The 13,785-nt window shown below is 37.2% G+C and overlaps 1 long non-coding RNA gene across 1 annotated transcript; it reads left to right on the top strand.

Annotated features, from left to right (window-relative positions):
- The first annotated feature begins 3,516 nt into the window (after nucleotides 1-3,516).
- On the top strand, nucleotides 3,517-4,523 carry LOC109198197 (uncharacterized). Its single transcript, XR_002059113.2, has 3 exons — nucleotides 3,517-3,573; nucleotides 3,756-3,892; nucleotides 3,970-4,523. It is a non-coding gene; the product is annotated as an uncharacterized LOC109198197 (long non-coding RNA).
- The last annotated feature ends 9,262 nt before the right edge of the window (nucleotides 4,524-13,785 follow it).

Below are 13,785 nucleotides of genomic sequence, written 5' to 3' on the forward strand. Positions count from 1 at the left end.
TCTGAGAGACATTCTGATGATGAGAACGAACAGAGAATGTCCCCGACTACAGTCGTCAGTCTGATGCTGTAACAGAGATCAAAGCCATCAGAGAACAACCTGCAGTCGATCAGCCGTGGTACGTGTAATGTATCAGAATCTGAACCAGAAGCAGCCTGCGTGTTCTATGCTATAAGAGACTGGTGTATTCAGCGAGTTTGTGGTTTAAACCCAGATCCATTTTTCTTCTATATCAACGGTGGTGCAGGAACTGGAAAGTCACATCTGATTAAATGTATTCACTCTGAAGCATCAAAGATCCTGAGCAGACTCCTGCTAATGCAGAAGAAGCTGACATATCAAATCCAACTGTTTTTGACGTCATTTACCGGGACAGCAGCTTTTTCTATCAATGGCTCTACATTACATTCCCTACTCAAACTACCCAGGAGTCTGAAACCACCCATTCAAGGACTTGGTAACCAACTGGATGAAGTCAGATGTGAGCTATAATGCTGAAATTATTGTTATTGATGAGATTTCAATGGTTTCAAAACCCCTTTTTGCTTATGTGGATGCAGACTGAAACAAATCAAAGGCACTCAGAGACCTTTTGGTGAATGTCAGTTTTAGCTGTTGGAGATTTTTACCAGCTGCCACCAGTGCGACAGTCTAAGCCTCTCTGTGTTATGATCCAGAACAGATGACCTATGGCAGGAACATTTCAGATGATCACTCTAACAGAGATCATGCGTCAGAAAGATGATGTGGCCTTTGCAGAGATGCTGAACAGGATTAGAATCAAAGAAAAGACAGATGAGCTTTCTCAGTGCGACAGAGATTTGTTGTCACAGGCTGTGACTGCACCAGAAGAATGTCCAACTGAGGTCTTACACATTTATGCCACCAACAAGAATGTTGAATCCCACAACACAGATACGCTCAAGAAGCTTCATTCAACATTATAATCATCAATGCAGACGATTTCCAGAAGGATAAACGTACAGGCAGAATGGCACGAAGAGACAAACCATTTACAGGTGGGCAAAATGATTTACCCGACACCTGAATGTTGCTGAAGGAGCCGAGTGATGCTGACCAGAAACTTGGACACACTAACGGTTTAGTCAATGGTGCTTTTGGTATACTGATAAAGGTGGTGAGATCTGAAAATGATGGACAAATAATTAAACTGGGCTCAGAATGACAACCGGCAGCCTATGAGACACAACCGCAGTGCTAATGCAGCATCTGATGATCTGGTTACATTGAGAGAGCAGAGGAGAGTCTGAAGTTTAAAGGAGCGGTACGCAGACAGTTTCCTGTAAAGCTAGCATTCGCCTGCACAATTCACAAAACTCAGGGTCTTACAACAGACAGCTGTAGTTTCAATGAGGAACATTTTTGAACCAGGTATGGCTTATGTTGCTCTCAGCAGGGTGACGTCTCTCAGTGGACTCTATTTGCAGGACTTGGATGAGAACAAGATTTATGCCAATCCCGAGGTAACTGCAGCGCTCCAAACCATGAGACAAGCAAGTTGAAGAAATGATGCCTCTTCTTCAGGTCAGAGAAACAGCCAGCAGACCTGACACTCTTACACTGATCCTCACAATACGGAGGGTTTGCCATCTCACATCAGTGACATCAAGAGTCATCATGAAATGTGTTTAGCAGATGTTTTGTGTCTCACAGAGTCTCACCTCCAGGCTCTTTGTTGCAGACAGTCTTCATTTGGACGGCTACACCATGTTCAAACGCAACAGACATGTGTCCTACACAAACTTTCCTCACATGGCCAGCAGAAGTGGTGGTGGAGTTGTTGTGTATTTGAGGAATCATTTTCAGGTTCAGGTAAAACAGTATCTGCATAATGTCACTGATCTTGAGTTCTTAGTGTTAAAGGTTCAGGCTCCATTCCCTGCGCTCATTGCGGTTGTGTACAGACCTCCTGACTACAGTTTGACACCATTCATGCAAAACCTGGTAAGTCTTTTAGATTCACTTGAATAATGGACTGTCACCCAATAATTGTGTGTGGAGATTTTAATGAGAACCAGTTACAGAGTGGAAGGAAACAGATTCTGGAGCAGTTTCAGTCGAGAGGGTATTCACAGCTGATCACTTCTGCCACTACAGACAAGAACACCCTGCTTGACCTCATTTTGTTTCTCAGCCACAGAAAAGTCTCTATTCAGGTGTCCTGAGAACATATTACAGTTACCACAACCCTGTGTTTTGTGTCCTGTCCTCCAGCCAATCATGAAGTCGTCTGGTGAGTTTTGAAACAATTACAGATCATGTTTGTTACAGAGTTTATTTTTGTAGAGCATGAAAAGATTTTTCATTGAATAATTATATTTCTTCATATTGTCTTCCCTACTCTGTCTGTAAGAAGACCCTTTCTTATTGCAATGTTATTAATCATTCACCAAATCATGGCTGTACTTCATGCAGAGCCGGGAGATCTGCTTTCTGTTATCATGCAGCTCAGATCTGAAATATGCTGCAAAAAGTATTAAACGGACATAATTATTTTTATTCTCATGTTTTAAATGACTAAATCTACTAATGCATTTTTCATGGATGTAATTGTCATCTCTTTTTTGATACTTTTTTTACTGTGACGTATGTAGCTCAACAAACGAGAGCTTCCCTCAAAGGGCTTTCAAATAGGAAATAGTAAATAAATCCCAGATAAATGCAGGTATTTATTATGGGTCACATGAATAATAACAGACAATTATATTTCTTGATTATAGTAAATTTTGTAGAATCAAATGTTTTTGGGATGAATGAGGTTTTGCTTATCATGTTTTACAGGTAAAAATGTTAAAAGTTTTAAACTATCTTTAGGCTACCAGAGATGTCTATAATGATTCATTATGTAGAGAAAAACATTTTTATAGCTTACAGAATATGTATAAAAACTGATTTAGAAGTACATGGAAAGTTTCTGCATCCATTTTCTGACTTGGCCTTTATCCGGGTGGGTTTGGGTTTGGGTGGATAAAGGCCAAGTCAGAATTCTCTGAGCAGCTGGAAAAAGCTGCTAATTAACAAAGACATCAGAAAGCGGGGGCTTTAGGTGTAGCCCCCGCTTTCTGACGCACTAATTAGATTTAGTAACTGACACCCCATACCAGCATTACATAGACACTTGGGGCTGAGATGGGTGGGTGGGGAGGGTGGGTTGGTGGTGTTAAAAGCACTTTATGTTTTGTAGATGTATTTTTTCAGACAGGGCACACACAGTCCTGTCTCCTTTGTGGGAAAACCTTCGAACTTCACCATCCTCAGCTGAAACAACAACATCTTAACACCATCTTCATGAACTGCTGAGCCAAACCTGATCCATCAGTGCTGGACTGCACAGATAACTACATGCCACAAGGAGACTGCTGTGTTATGAACTGCCATACCAGTGTGTCTTCAGTGGAGAAGATGACACACCCATCACCTGACCTCCTGCCTGATCTGGAGACCATCACCATGCTGCCACACTACACACCTCTGAGACCATCAATGATGACTCATACTGAGGAAACTGTATTTCCTGTCAGAGATGCTCAGTGATCCTCAGAGCAGAGAGAGGTATGATTCTTTATCTTTGATTAAAAAAATGTCAGTGCTTTTAATTCATTAATTAATTTAAATCCTGTTTATTGCATAAAGAATTACACACTCAAATGATTATACTTGTTAACACTTTTTGAGTTTTAATTCACATTATGGATTACAAATCTATGCTTTTTCTACTCTGTCTCTCTGTGCAGGTATTGCTGTCTTCTGAGTTCTTCACTGTCCCAACTGAAACATTCAAACCTCATTGCAGAGCTCATGTCTTTCCTCACCATCATGTGAGTGTGAGATTGCTCTGGATTCTGGTTATGTGGCCTGCAGCACCTATAAGGTATTTCAACATTGTTCATTTTATAACTTATTTCTAGTTAACACAAATAAAATGTTCCTTTTTCTGTATTTTTTTAGAACAAGCTCGTACAGTGTGCCTGCATTCCAGCTTCTTAGACTCTACGCAAGTGGACAGAGTATCAGTGCTTGGCCACCCTTACAGACACCGACTTCTGTCAACTCACTGCTACTGATCAGGCACCTCACTCCAGGAAGACAGAGGGCTGCAAGCCTGTTATCGTTTCCAGTGTGGCTTTGTATTCTTGGGGTAGCATCAGATTTTTCCCACAAATATTCAAAGGTAACACTTATTTTAAGCTTAGTTATTAAATCAAAAGTCTTCCCTTGTGTTAATTGTTTTATTTTTTCTTTTTATTTTTTCTTTTACATTTATATGCAGTTATCAGATGTGGTGGAGCTTTGTTAACTGTGTGGAAAACATCTGTTTGTGATGATATTTACAATGAGGTTTTAAGGTGACAGTTTCCAAGTGATTTCAATCATTTGACTAAGCAAAAACATGTTTGCAATTAACATATTTTTTTCAGTTTTGTCTTTTGGATTTAACATTCCTCTGTGACAGGAAATACTAAACTGGTCCAAGTAACCAGCATATCATTGGTCAAAGACAAAAAAGGACCACATGTCACGCTAGCAATGAATTTTTGACTGTGTTTGTGTCACCAGATTTAACAAACAATATCAGACATATGAAACTGAACTCTGGATTAATGTCTAGATGTTTTTTGTGTTTTTTTTTTTTATTGTTGAATAATTATTTTGTAGGACAAACCCAATTTATTTACCCAAACAAGTTACATTGTTTGGGTAAATAGTGGATTAATATATCTAAGTCTATAAGTATAGCAAGCTGAATTCATACAAACACACAGCTCTAAATCTTGAATTGTAGGATGTACAAAAATGATCATGTGATTATTATGGACATTTAAATAACTATATCTATTGAACCATTACACATATTCTTTATAGAAATTACACAATCTCAAAATGTGAAAAAAGAAAATGTTTAAGAGAATAAATAATGTGTGTTTGTATGAATCCTGCCTTAGTATGGGGTGTCAGTAACTACATTAGTATAGAGTAGGTCTAACAGTGGTTTTCCACATCTGCTCTAATATATATAGATAATGGGTCAGACATATAAAGTCATTTTGAAAAGTTCATAAAGGTCACATCCATTTATATGTGTTCCTCTTTATCATTTTATATCAGGTCACACAGCTGACTTGAGTTTTGATCAGAGTAGAACCATAACATTCATGCTAATGGTTCTACTGTTTACAGTTACTTTATGATGGATTTCATCCTGGTCACAGCACTATGAGAAAAGCTGTTAAAGGTAAAGTTAACCCAATTAATACCTCATCATAAGTCACTCTATAACGCAAAGCAGTGATTATTTTCACTGTAATTTATTCCACAATAATGTTCTTTATTTGATCCCTGTTTCTTTAAATATGCACATCGATTGTTCAGCTGTGTGACTCTCTACACCTCAAATATATCACAATGTGGACTTCATTTCGACAGTATTTTGTAGATTGGTACCACATTTATCATAAAATCAGGAAACTGTAAACTAATTGAAAAAATGAAGCTTATGAAAATTTTTAATGTGGCATTGGAACATGTTGTTTATCCTTGCCAAATGGTATTTACACAAAACTCCAGCAAATCAGAGGATATATTTTTGTCTCTCACTTGCGTATATGCGCATATGTGTATATTTTTGCAGTTAATAGCCTATCATGTGTCTGCGCATCTTAGGGCCATAAACATAAACATGGCAAACAAGGATATGTTCACAATTCCAACAGATGCTTCAATTGTTTGTATAGATGTTAGATTCATTTGATTTGCATTTTCTATTAATATTTTTCTGTTTATCCCAAATGGGATTTTTATTTCTGTTTGCCATTATTGTAATCATTGGAAACAACTGAATAAATATTTTGTATCATATGTTTCTAAAAGTATTTGAATGTTCTACTTTTCTACTACTGGTTTTCTACTTTCTAAACTTTCTTCCACTCTTTGGCATTTCAATAACATTATTTTTGGGTGTTTTTATCTCTGACCGCAGCATCTTGTGCATTTATTACCTAAATGTTGTTTGTGTGGGTTTTCTTTTTTGGTTTTTTGGTTTTTTTGCCATTTTTAGATTTCACCAGCTGTGTAAACTCTGCAATTTTACCTTGGTTTTGTTCCACATCAGTTTATCTGCTGGCTGATTTTCTTCCTTTTCTAGTGTTTCTGGTAATTTTTAACAGTTAAAAAAGTAACTTTGAGGTTACTTCAGCCTTTTCAGCTGTTATCTGTTGACAGTTTTGCCTAATTATTACATTTCTGCAAAATTATAGCAGTTCTGATAACTTGTAATATTTCTGCTAAGTTTTTAATTTTCTACTAAATTATATTATTTTTGCTAGGTTACACTACTTTTGTTTGTTATGTTATGTTATGTTATGTTATTCTAAATTATTACATTTCTGCTAAGTTGTAGCTTCTGGTAAACTACAACATTTCTGCTGAATTGTGATGTTTCTTCTAAGTTATTGCATTTCTTCTAAGTTATTACATTTTTGTTTACTTGATGTTGTTCTGCAACGTTATTAAATTTCAACAACTTTTTAAACACTGACTTTGATTTCTTCAGCTTCTTCAGCTATTTTCAACTATTTTCAGCAGACAGCTTCAGCTTTAAAGCATCCACACTGCATTTTCGCAGGAAATGCAAATTTTTCTAGTTATTATTATTATTCTAGTTGCTTCCGTACGTTTTTTGGACTTTAACTACTTTAACAATTTTCAGCCGATTTTCACCGTTCAAATTTTAAACTATTCAGCTTTTTCTGCTAACGACTGCTATGACTTTTGGTATTTTTAACTCTTATACTTTTTAAAATATTAAGCTTTTTTCCTTTAATTTGTCCCATTGAAATGAATGGGAAACTTCTGCAATTCTGCTAAAACTTGCTTGTTTTTGAAACTTAACTACTTTGTCATACTTTCGCCTAGAACAACCATTCAAATTTTAAAATGTTCACAAATTATTGGGCTATTCATGAATGATTCAGCTTTTTCATATCTGTTACCGTTTTCATCTTATCCCTCTTTAAGTTTTGAGTTTCATCTTTGTGATTTTTCACAAAATACATGCGTTGTTATGGTTGCTATGCACTTGGCTTCCAGTGTGCCACTGTAAGTTTCGCAGTCTTCTCTTCATGTTCGAACAACTTCTTGCTACTTGCTCAATTTTCACTTAACTTCCACAAATTATACATCAAAACGTAGGTATTTTTGCTGGCTTTCAGAAAATGTCACTATCATTGTTGTGGGATTTATAGAATTTTGGCAAATCTCCTCAGACCAACACAAAGTCTGAAAACTCTCCATAGAAAGTCAATGGAGAGTTTGTTCAAAATCACCGCTGGATTTCTCTAATGAGAGGCATTTTCGAATCGTCATATCTCCTTAACGAAGCGAAGTTAAGACATGAGGCTTGTGCCATTATATCTTCAGACACTCCTGACGCTCACAATTCAAGAATTTTTTTCTCATCTATTACCATTTGGCCATGAATTGGGTTTGTTTGAGAGTAGGAAATTTGTCCCTCGCTCAGATTTCTTCAGATTTCAAACTCTGGAAATGAGGCACTTTTTTCTCTCGTCATATCTTTTTGATGGATTTCCACAGAGACCTGAAAATTTCCATGATTGTTCACCAAAGCCTGCTGTCTCTTACGGTGAAAGAATTATATCAATACTCCAAAGAGATTTAGAGTTAGAAAGCGTTGTTTGAGGGCAAGCCAAGGCAGTTTTCGCTTGCCTATACTCAGTTATGGTGCATTAGAAGTCAAATATCTTCAATAATTCATATTTTAATGATAAAGTGTCAACACTGTAAGAATCCCCCATCTCTTCTGAACAAAACGGTGTAAGAATGACCGTTCTAGCCCCTACGGTTAGGAAATTATGGTCATTTGTTTGAGGGGAATCCTCACTATGAGAAATACACTGCAGAAATCCTGTCTCTGTGCTCTGTGTGTGTAAAAACGGCTGCACCTGTTTTGGCGGGAAAAAGTACACAGCCTCTCTGATTGGTGGATTCAAATTTAGCAGCTCCCAGGCTGCTTGACTGACCTAGAAACTTGCTTGTCTCTCCCTATGTATGTGTGTGTGTGTGTGTGTGTGTGTGTGTGTGTGTGTGTGTGTGAGACAGAGAGAGAGAGAAAGGGAGGGCGAGAGAGAGTTTTTATGGGAGCATCTTATTATATGATTTAAATTCAATATATTTAGACTGGTTGACTGAATTTGATCCTGTGTGTGTCTCTCTGTGCATGTGTGTTTCCATATGTGTCCATATTTGTGATTGTGTCACTGTTATACTGTTTTTTGCTGATTTGTTTCATTTAACAATTACATTTGAGGGACCCTTAGCATGTTCAGGATTCTTTCAGCTGTCCATTTTGCTTTTCCAATTTTTCGATTTAAGTTATTACTATTGTGTTGAGTCATAGCATTTCTGCTGCTTTTCAGTATTTGTGCTAAATACAGCATTTCTGCAAAATCATACTATGTCTGCTATTTTATGAGATTTGTGCTAAATACAGCATTTCTGCTAAATCATACTCTTTCTGCTATTTCATAAGATTTGTGCTAAATAGTGTTTCTGCTACTTCTGCCAAATTTAGTATTTTTGATTAATTAGGGTTTTTCTACCAAATCATAGTACAGTTTTACTGCTTTTTATAGGATTTTTAGAGGATATTTATATTGCTTAATCTAGTATTTCTGCTTTTTATAGGATTTGTGCTTAATATAGTTTTTCTAAAAAATGTAGTATTTATGCTTAATCATACTATTTCTATATATTTCTGCCAGGTCCCCAGGCAGCTAATCCTCTGTGAGGACTGATACATACAAATACATATCAGGGCCTGCACGGCTTCCCAGCCAGCCAATCATATCTGGGGTCTGCCCTTTCTTCTCTCGTCATATCTCAGCGACAGATGTACAAAGAGCAATGCAAATCACAGTCAAAGTACACGAAAGTACGCTGATTCACCCAGTACAAGAATTATGCTTCTAGTCCACCTAGTTTTTGAGTTACACGACGTTTTGTAACTGCAAAAAACGGCGTTTTTCGCCTCTCACCGCAATCTGATTCTGACTGCTCATCACCCTGTTTTCCAGGTGCTCACTCTCTTTCACAGTGGCGCAGTTGGTAATGACACAGGTCTGCAACCCAAAGGTCGTGGGTTCAATTACACCTTGGGCAACATGTGTTTTTTCCCTACAAATTAATACACTATCACAGACCACTAATTCATATTCATCATTTATTACAATTCTGCAACCTTTTATGATTTTAGCAGCTTTTGTAATATGGACCTCAGATTCTTGTTAACACTCCATGGCACAAATACTCTTCCCTTTAGGCTCTGTGTGTGTGTGTGTGTGTGTGTGTGTGTGTGTGTGTGTGAGAGAGAGAGAGAGAGAGAGAGAGCGAGAGAGAGCCTTTTGATGGGACCATCTTATTATATCACTTAAATTCAATATATTTAGACTGGTTGACTGAATTTGGTCCTGTGTGTGTCTCTCTGTGCATGTGTGTTTCCATATGTGCCCATATTTGTGATTGTGTGACTGTTATACTTTTTTGCTGGTTTTTTTTCAATTAACAATTAGATTTGAGGGACCCTTAGCATGTTCAGGATTTTTCCAGCTGTCCATTTTGCTTTTCCAATTTTTCTATAAGTTATTACTGTTGTGCTAAGTCATAGCATTTCTGCTGCTTTTCAGTATTTGTGCTAAATACAGCATTTCTGCTAAATCATACTATTTCTGCTATTTCATAAGATTTGTACTAAATATAGTGTTTCTGCCAAATATAGTATTTCTGCTTAATTATAGTATTTCTGCCATTTTATAGTATTTGTGCTAAAACATAGTATTTCTACTAAATGTAGTATTTATGCTTAATCATACTATTTGTATATATTTCTGCCAGGTCCCCAGGCAGCTAATCCTCTGTGAGGACTGATACATATAAAATTTACATATCAGGGCCTGCACGGCTTCCCAGCCAGCCAATCATATCTGAGGTCTGCCCTTTCTTCTCTCGTCATATCTCAGCGACAGATGTACAAAGAGCAATGCAAATCACAGTCAAAGTACACGAAAGTACGCCGATTCACCCAGTATAAGAATTATGCTTCTAGCCCACCTAGTTTTTGAGTTACACGACGTTTTGTAACTCCAAAAAACAGCGTTTTTCGCCTCTCACCGCAATCTAATTCTGACTGCTCATCACCCTGTTTTCCAGGCGCTCGCTCTCTTTCCCAGTGGCGCAGTTGGTAATGACACGGGTCTGCAACCCAAAGGTCGTGGGTTCAATTACACCTTGGGCAACATGTTTTTTTCCCTACAAATTAATACACTATCACAGACCACTAATTCATATTCATCATTTATTACAATTCTGCAAACTTTTATGATTTTAGCAGCTTTTCTAATATGGACCTCAGATTCTTCTTAACACTCCATGGCACAAATACTGTTCCCTTTAGGCTCTGTGTATCTGTGTGTGTATCAATATTTTTCCCATTTTAAAGTATTACTCCTCCATAATTGCATTTCTGTTAAATCAAAGTACTTTTACTACATCTTAGTACTTCTGCTCAATCATAGTATTTCTGCTGAATCATAGTATTTTTGCCATATCATGGTATTTGTGATAAAGCATTGTATTTCCACAAAATAACAGTATTATGTACTGTTATATTATTACTGCTCATAGTATTTCTGCCAAATCATAATATAACTGCAAAATAAAGATTTTTGAGCCAAATCATAGTGTTTGTGCTAAATCCTAGTAAATCTGCTCAGTGATATAACTTCTGCTATGCTGTAGTGCTTTTTGCTAGATTATAGAATTTCTTCTAAATCAAAGTATTTCATGTAAATCATAGAGCAGTTTTTACAGTCATCTTACTGTTAAGCCATAAATTACGTTTGTTTGAGGGGTGGAAATCTGTCCTCCTCTCACTTTTCAAACTCTGAAAATGAAGCCGTTTCTTCTCTCATCATATCTCCGTGACGGAGGTAAAAGGAGCAATGAAAATCGCAGTGAAAGTTCAGCAAAGTCTGCTGATTCACCCAGTACAAGAATTGTGCTTCTATCCCACCTAGTTTTGGAGTTACATGGCGTTTTGTAACTCCAAAAATCGGCGTTTTACGCCTCTCACCGCGATCTAAATCTGACAGTTCATCTCCCCGTTTTCCAAAGTGCTGCTCTGTTTCCCAGTGGCACAGTTGGTAATGACGCCGGTCGGTAGCCTAAAGATCACGGGTTCAATTCCACCTTGGTCAACATTATTTTTTTCCCTAGAAATTAATACACTATCACAGACAAGTAATTCATATTCATCATTTATTACAATTCTGCAAAGTTTTATGATTTTAGCAGCTTTTCTAATATGGACCTCAGATTCTTCTTAACACTCCATGGCACAAATACTGTTCCCTTTAGGCTCTGTGTATCTGTGTGTGTATCAATATTTTTCCCATTTTAAAGTATTACTCCTCCATAATTGCATTTCTGTTAAATCAAAGTACTTTTACTACATCTTAGTACTTCTGCTCAATCATAGTATTTCTGCTAAATCATAGTATTTTTGCCATATCATGGTATTTGTGCCAAAACATTGTATTTGTACAAAGTCATAATATTTCTTCTAAATCATATTATTTCAATCAAATCTCAGGAGTTGTGCTAAAACACAGTATTATTACCAAATCATAGTATCTGTACCCAAACATATCTGTTCAACTTATTTAACTCTTCTCAACAGTCCAACACCTCTTCTTCACCCCGTTTCAGCAGAATTGAGTTTTTTCACCCCTTTTCAGCACAAATCCCAGCTTTTTCAGGTGTTTTCAACAGAAATCTCTTTTATTTCTGATTGCTGATGTCTTTGTTTTTCAGCTGCCCGCCCTCTTTCCAGGTGGCGCAATCAGTAATGACACGGCTCTGCAGCTCAAAGGTCGTGGGTTCAATCCCACCTTGGTCAACATTTTTTTTCACTACAAATTTATACACTTTCACAGACCTGTAATTTATATTGCTAATTTTTTCACTACAAATGAGTAGTGCAAAAACATACTATGTCTGCAACATCACAGTATATCTGTTATGTTGTAGTATTACTACTAAATCACAGTATTTCTGCCAATTCAAGGAGGCTGACTGTTACTAAGTGCATCAGTGTACATAGGTCATCTGTTGTGTTGGAGTGCCCTCTTGTGGCGCCTTTTGGGTAGTGCCTTAGTAAACATGAACGCTGCAAAGAAGTGGTATCAGACTGGTTTGTAGTGGAGGAATTTGTTGCCAGTTTCTTTCATCTTTAATCCGTATTCAAGTTGTAATGTGGTAACTTTTGTGGCACAAATACCACAATATGGCAGAAATACTATGTTTTGGCACAAATACTTTGATTTGGTATACTTTAGCTTCTTCATCCCTTTTCAACAAAATTTTCATTTTTTTCACCCCTTTTCACCACAAATCCCAGCTTTTTCAGGTGTTTTCAACAGAAATCGCTTTTATTTCTGATTGCTGATGTCTTTGTGTTTCAGCTGCCCGCACCCTTTCCAGGTGGCGCAATCAGTAATGACACGGCTCTGCAGCTCAAAGGTCGTGGGTTCAATCCCACCTTGGTCAACATTTTTTTTTCACTACAAATTTATACACTTTCACAGACCTGTAATTTATATTGCTAATTTTTTTCACTACAAATGAGTAGTGCAAAAACATACTATGTCTGCAACATCATAGTATTACTACTAAATCACAGTATTTCTGCCAATTCAAGGAGGCTGACTGTTACTAAGTGCATCAGTGTACATAGGTCATCTCTTGTGTTGGAGTGCCCTCTTGTGGCGCCTTTTGGGTAGTGCCTTAGTAAACGTGAACACTGCAAAGAAGTGGTATCAGACTGGTTTGTAGTGGAGGAATTTGGTGCCAGTTTCTTTCGTCTTTAATCCGTATTCATGTTGTAATGTAGTAGTACCACAATATGGCAGAAACACTATGTTTTGGCACAAATACGTGAAAACGGCTGCACCTGTTTTGGCGGGAAAAAGTACACAGCCTCTCTGATTGGTGGATTCAAATTCAGCAGCTCCCAGGCTGCTTGACTGACCTAGAAAGTTTCTTCTCTCTCCCTCTGTGTGTGTGTGTGTGTGTGTGTGTGTGTGTGTGAGACAGAGAGAGAGAGAGAGAGAGAGAGAGAGAGAAAGCCTTTTTATGGGATGATCTCATTGTAAGATTCAAATTCAATATATTTAGACTGGTTGACTGAATTGGATCTTGTGTGTGTGTGTGTGTGTGTGTGTGTGTGTGTGTGTGTGTGTGTGTGTGTGTGTGCATGAGAGAGAGAGAGAGAGAGAGAGAGAGAGACCCTCTTTAGGGCAGCATCTCATTGTTGGAAAAAAATATAATATATTCAGACTGGTTGACTGGCATAGACCCTCCGTGTGTCTCTGTCTCTGTACATTTGTGTATCCATATTTGATTTTGCGTGTATTTGTAGATTTGTGTATCCATATTTGATTTTGTGTGTATCTGTTGGCTGTTCTTATTTGTATTTCTAAATGTATTTTTATTTTATTTTTTCACAGGTGAACAAAAATTAGTTTTGAGCAAACTTAACCATGTTCCTTTTTATTCAGCTTGTCATTTTACCTTTCCAATATTTTCACTTAAGTTATTACTATTCTGCTCAATCATAGTATCTGTTCTAAATCATTGTTATTGAGCTATATTGTAGGATTTCTGCTAAATCATAGTATTTCTACTATATTATAT

The sequence above is a fragment of the Oreochromis niloticus genome, unplaced genomic scaffold (genome assembly GCF_001858045.2).
Source record: "Oreochromis niloticus isolate F11D_XX unplaced genomic scaffold, O_niloticus_UMD_NMBU tig00007347_pilon, whole genome shotgun sequence".
NCBI lineage: Eukaryota > Metazoa > Chordata > Actinopteri > Cichliformes > Cichlidae > Oreochromis > Oreochromis niloticus.